Source organism: Pavona decussata, unplaced genomic scaffold, assembly GCF_977016875.1.
Source record: "Pavona decussata unplaced genomic scaffold, jaPavDecu1.1 SCAFFOLD_214, whole genome shotgun sequence".
NCBI lineage: Eukaryota > Metazoa > Cnidaria > Anthozoa > Scleractinia > Agariciidae > Pavona > Pavona decussata.
Genome location: NW_028145619.1, coordinates 1,569,033 through 1,575,330, shown reverse-complemented (window position 1 = coordinate 1,575,330; position 6,298 = coordinate 1,569,033). Strand labels below are relative to the sequence as shown.

Here is a 6,298-nt window from a genome sequence, read left to right as displayed (position 1 = left end):
TCCTTACGTTTGGGGGTTATAAATCTTTATGTTCGGGGGTTGTAAATCTTTTCGTTTGGGGGTTATAAATCCTTACGTTCGGGTGTTGTATTTTTTACGTTCTGGGGTTGTAAATCCTTACGTTTGGCGGTTATAAATCCTTACGTTCGGGGGTTGTATTTCTTACGTTTGGGGGTTGTATTTTTTACGTTTAGGGATTGTATTTTTTATGTTTGGGGGTTGTATTTCTTACGTTCGGGTGATGTATTTCCTACGTTTGTGGGTTATACTGAATCCTTACTTTCGGGGGTTGTAAAACCTTACGTTCGGGAGTTGTTAATCCTTACGTTCAGGAAAGGGTAAAGCCTTATGTTCGGGGGTTAAAATTCCTTACGTTTGGGGGTTGTAAATCCTTATGTTCGGGGGTTTATAAATCCGTGGGTTATAGACCATAGTCGCTATATCAGTGAGACGATTTACATAAGGGGTGTTTTATTAATTTTTTGTGTTATTTTTATATAAGGGTCAGCTACTGATAGTGATCCATAGAAATGATAGTCGAGACCATGACCTCGTATTATCTCAGTTCCCGTGATGCCAAACGAGTTTTCCAAACGCTAAAGTAGCAAAGAATGATCCACCGTGTCAATTTCCGCTGACAAGTCCAGTAACAATAGGAACAGTAACACATTCTCCCCCCTGCCGGTCCAGTAAGACGTCATTTGGGATCCTAGGCAGTGTAGTCTCTGTACTGTGGTGGGATTTGTACGCAGATTAAAAGGTTTATCCAAGGCATTAGCCTTGAGATAATTATTCAGCTGCACAAATACAAACTTCTCTATCAGTTTTGAAAGAAACTTCAAATTGGTCACCAGGCGAAAGTCAGGATATTGCTCAAAAGTCAGCATTCGGTTTCTTCAGTAACGGCCGCAACGAAGCGATCTTAAAATCCTTTGGCATAGATCCAGTCGACAGCGACGGATTGGTTACCGTTTTGAAAACCGGGACAAGAGCCGAGTAGCAATTTCGCATTATGGTTGCTGGTAGGGGATCAAGCTCACAAGCCTTGATAGTGGAACTTCTGATCTGTTGCAAGACATCCTCATCAGTGAACAAATCAAACTCACAAATATAAACCGTGATAGGCAGGCAGGTTTAGCCAGATCAGGGGAGTAAACAAGTCAACTAATCCTTTCTATCTTGGCAGTGAAAAATCGGCAAATGCATTAGCAAGTTGTTGATCATTATCCGCGGAAGGATAATGCTTCTCAGTTTGCCTTTGTAGTAGCCTATCCATATATGGAAAGAGGAGCTGGCGTTATGGGTGTTGTTCTGGATAACCGAAGAATAATAGAATTCCTTGTCTTTGTATAGCATTGTATTCACAACACTTCACTGCTCTACGTAGCTCAACATGCCCGACTCAAGATGGCTAGAGCGCCACCTGCGCTCTAACCTGCGCCCCTTCCTCTTATCAATGCCAATGTCCTCATTATGCCAGGTTAAGTTTTGGACGAATGACGATGGACCGAGATTTCACCAGAGCCACTATGTCCATGATATTTCGCAAGACTTTATCATACCTGTCAACCAACAACTCCAGGGGTTCATAAGTTCACGTTCTCCATAAAACCTTGAATGTGGTCGTTTCACGTCGTCGGGAAGACAAATAATGTGCCAAAGTTTAAAACGCACGTGTAGAGCCAGTTTCTTGCTTATTGAAACTATTATTTTCTGACGTTCTGGTTGCCGTCTTCCTTGTCGTTGAATTGTTAACTTGAACGCCACTACTACCAATTGACCTTTATTACTGGGCGGCCATGTTGAATCTCAGGAGAATAAAAAGCTTTTTTTTCGCACGGCAAGCCTTTCCCAGACGCGAATTCAGTGCGAGGCTTACACAGTTTTAATGAATTTCGAAAATTTATGCCTGTCTTAGACGCTTTGCGAAGAAATAAATCGTATTCCATGATTCGTTTTGTTTTTATCAGACGACAAAATCTCCCAAAATAGGCCGTTTTCCGCCATATTGAATACAAAAAGGAGCAGTTGAGAGACTGGGAACTAACAAGCTTGTGACGTCGACCCGGTATCTTAGCCACAGAGCATTTGCTCATTTCTCACTACATTCTCTGTGCTGAACTTGGAATGTGCCAGGAAGGTAAATGGTAGGTGAATATGCTGCCTTCTCAGACATGTAGAAGGGTATAGTTCTGCACGCTACTCTGTTCGATAATGATGAAGCAAGGAAATGCAGAAAGAAATAGATCGATTTCATGAAACAAAAGCGGGCTAACCCGGAAAATCGTCAATATGCTCCAAGCACTTCACGAACAACGACTTCATGCGTCGATTTTGATTTACTGATCCTCGAATCTGATTGGCTAATCGCGCGCTCGTAACCGGTCCAGCTTTTTAGGATACGGACCACGGTCCGGATTTTTATCCGCACTATTCGCGGCAAATTGAAATAATTGTTGCGAAAGTTTACAAACAAAGGCAACAGTTACACGTAAACAACTTCCCGTGGAAATATGTAAGAAAAATATAAATTCTGAAGAAAATGGATTCAGACGAGAGTGTACACAGCGAAAGTGAATTTTACTACCCAGAAGAAGAAAAACCCCAACGAAACGACGGCATTAAAACATGAAGAAGTTGAACAAGACAGGCAATTAAGCAAAATTCAAGATTTCATTCACTCACTTCACCCTGATAACACTAAAAAAAGAAAACTTATGATCTGAACATTTGGCGAAGATACTGTTCCTCAGCTGGAGAAACAAGAACCTTGGAAAATATTCCTCCTAGTAACGAGCTCAACATTCTGCTGTGCAAATTTTTCATGGACGTCCGTAAAAAAGATGGCGGAGTGTACGAGCCAGGTACACTTGCATCGCTCCAGAGAAGTTTTCAGCGCTGCTTGAAAGATAACAACTCTAACACAAATATTCTCAAAGATCAAGAGTTTGCAATCCTAACAGCTCGCAAGCGAGACTTAGTAGTCAACAACGCGAAGGGAAATCGTCCACAGGCTGCCCGAGACCTAACTAAAGGTGAAGAAGACCTCTTGTTTCAAACAGGTCAGTTTGGAGAAGATGACCAAGAAGTTCTCCAGCGCACAGGTGGGTACTGTCTTTACATTTCGGATTTAGAGCAGGAGATGAGAGTAGGAGACTTCAGTGGGGAGATATTGCAATAGAAAATGATCCTGTCACTGGAAAGCAGGTCCTGGTGTGGAAAGCAGAACGAGGATCGAAAACAAGGCAAGGAGACGGCCATTGCAGAGCTTTGTATCCAAAAGGCTACGCCACCGAAAACGAGCACTGTCCAGTTCATTTGTATCTAAAGTTCGCCAGCCATCGTCCTGAAGAAATGAAGAGACCCGAGGCGCCTTTCTTCCTGGCAATAAACCACAAAAGAAAGCCTGCAGATCCGGTGTGGTACAGTCGAGCTCCTCTCGGAAAAAACAAGATCGGAGAATTTTTGACGAAGGCTGCGAAGAATGCAGGACTGCCTGGAAATGTAACCAACCATTCTGTGCGAAAAACCTACATTTCAAGGCTGATGGATGCAGAAATTCCTGTTAATTATGTAGCTCAGCTGTGTGGACATAAGAATTCAAAAACCTTAGATTCCTACAAAACTGCTTCCGACGACCACCAGCGCAAGATGTCCTTGCTACTGAGCAGCGAAACAAAATCTCCCATCCCTTCAAACGATGCACCGCTTAATCAAGCAGTCAAAACCCCGCAGCACCCATTCAAGCCGAGAAAAGACAAGCAACCTTCTTCAGGCGAGGATCCCTTCACTGGTTTTTTTGCTGTTTCGAACATCAGTAAAATTGCAGGCTGCACGTTCAATTTCTCTTTCAATACAGCGCCTTGCAGCAGTGGTGAAAGCTCGGCTCGGTCAAAGCCGCGAAAACGCCACATTATCATCTCGAATGACTCAGACTCAGATTAACTTGACCTTGTTTTTGGAAAGTTAGTTTTCTCAAATCCAGGGACGTTTTAAACATGTATCGAGTCGTTAAGAAAAGTAAACTTCGCCGTGTTTGAGTCTTCATTCACAATTTTTATCATTGCATCGATTTTTTTAGACCTTTTGGACATGCGTGTCATCGTTTGCAGCGTGTCAACATTCACGCACTTTTGACGTTTGACAGATGATTGTCATTTGAATGACTCTTAAATGGTTTTTTCCTTTTTTTACATGATGACTTGCGAGTGAAAATAAAATTAAACTTCCTACAAACATGCCACTTAAATTGATGCCCTATTTTGATTTGTTTCATAGGATTTTGTTACCACTTCACACGTCCAAGCGAAAAAAAAAGCAAACAAAGAGAAAAAAAGAATAAGTTATTTACCGGTCTAGGTCGGTCCGTATGGTAAAAAACTGTGCCCTTGGTCTTGAGTACGGCCCGAGGCCAAGACCTCGGGCACAGTTTTTTACCATACGGACCTCCCGTCCGGTAAATAACATATATAAATGTGACGCCAACTGCCCATGCTAAAGCGGTGACCAACAAGTCCAGGTGTACTGATTTAAACAGTCGACTCCCGATAACTCGAACCTTCAAGGGAAATTGAAAAAGGTTCGAGTTATCGGGAGTTCGAGTTATCGAGGGTAAAATTATATATAAAATGACCTGAAAGGAAAAGAAAATTGGTTCGAGTTTTCGGGAGGTTCGAGTTAGCGAGGATTCGAGTTATCGGGAGTCGACTGTAGTGCCAAACATCGCCGCGAACGAGCGGTTAGAAATGTTTCCATTTTTTTTAAGCTTATAGATGCAGCCAAAACAAACCTACTGAAATAGTAAACTTATTTTAATTTATAATTGGTCTAGACTCACAAGAATGCGAAAAAGCGAATGGAGTCTTTCACTTCTGAGACTGCTGTCTGTTGGCGATCGGACGAAGGGCCACTGTGACATGATAAAGCTAGTTCTCTTTCTTTTTCAGTTCCCCGTGTATAAATTTTGGAGTAGGCTTTCCAAAAAGAACGGATAAATTCTTTCAAAAAAAAAGCTTCAGTCTTGAATTTGTCTGTGAAGAACGAGGTTAAGAGTCAATCGAATATGTCGGTCGATTGACATGTTCGAAATACTGCTCAAAACGTCGGCTTTTCTTACCTGGAAATCGAGATATTTTGAAAAATAACACACGCGATGGCTTTCCAAACGTTGTGCAGTTTTACTTCTCTTACTACCGGACCAATTTCAGCTAATAAACAATTTAAAAATGATAAAATATCAACTGAACAAGCTGCTATTTACGCCACGAAACATGTTGATATTTCCTCGGCGGTCCGCATGTTACCGCGAAGTAAAATTTTTGATGTGGTGGTTTCGTTGACAAAATGCAAGCCTCTAGTTCATAGGAAAAGTCTTGCTTATTTGCACTTCCCTCGGCCTCAGCAAAATATCCTTTAGAACCGAAAGATTTCGAATGTTTAGAAAATAGCAAGCTCCCCCAACACAAATCTCAGAGCGGAGCGAAGCGAGGCGGTGAAAGAACGAAGCCGTAACTAAACAGACTTCAGCCCTAAATTTCACGCATTGCATAGTTCTTGAAGAAATCTACAGTGCTAGAGAAAGGATCAAAAAACAAATAGCAATGATCAAAGACGCAACATCTTACCACAAAAACAAATGGCCGGGCCCCGCAATACAAAAACTGTAAGATAAACTGATGTAATTACACAGTTAAATCCTAATAAAGAATAACAACAATAGCGGTCGCTTTCAGAGGTTAAAGATTATCACACGGTTCAATCCTAATTAGAAGCTGTACTGTCTCCGGACCGCGAACTGAAACGAGCCAAACTAGACCTAAATACTAGTAAAATGAGATGGCATAACAACGACAGCCACTAAACAGACACAACAAGAGGTGAAATAAACAGGCCGCTAAACGCAGAACTCTATAAAACCCAGAAATGTCCTTTGAGGAGAAAATACAAAGCATGCTACAGTTAAGCACATGGTTTTGTTCTAACATTATCATACAAATCCTTCAAATCGCCATGCCAACCCGCTGTAAACACATAAGAAGCTAAATTGATCAAAAGACTGAGATAGAAGCGCTAAACATGCGAGTAGGAGTTGTGTAGGCCTTTCGTTCCTATTTTACGCACTTGATCGTCGCATCAATCACGTAGCCGGGGTTGTAGTTAAATTCTGAATCATCTGAGTTGTAGCTTAGCTCCGATTTGGTGTCAGTGTTCGGCTTTTGAGCTAAAAAAATCGGCCAGAAACTCAAATAGCTCGCGTAGAATTCACTCCGAGTCACTGCTGTTTTGTTTTGCGCTTGTT

At 41.8% G+C, this 6,298-nt stretch overlaps 1 pseudogene; it reads right to left on the bottom strand.

Annotated features, from left to right (window-relative positions):
- Positions 1 to 909: 909 nt before the first annotated feature.
- LOC146460169 (uncharacterized) lies at positions 910 to 1,591 on the bottom strand (annotated as a pseudogene).
- Positions 1,592 to 6,298: the final 4,707 nt, after the last annotated feature.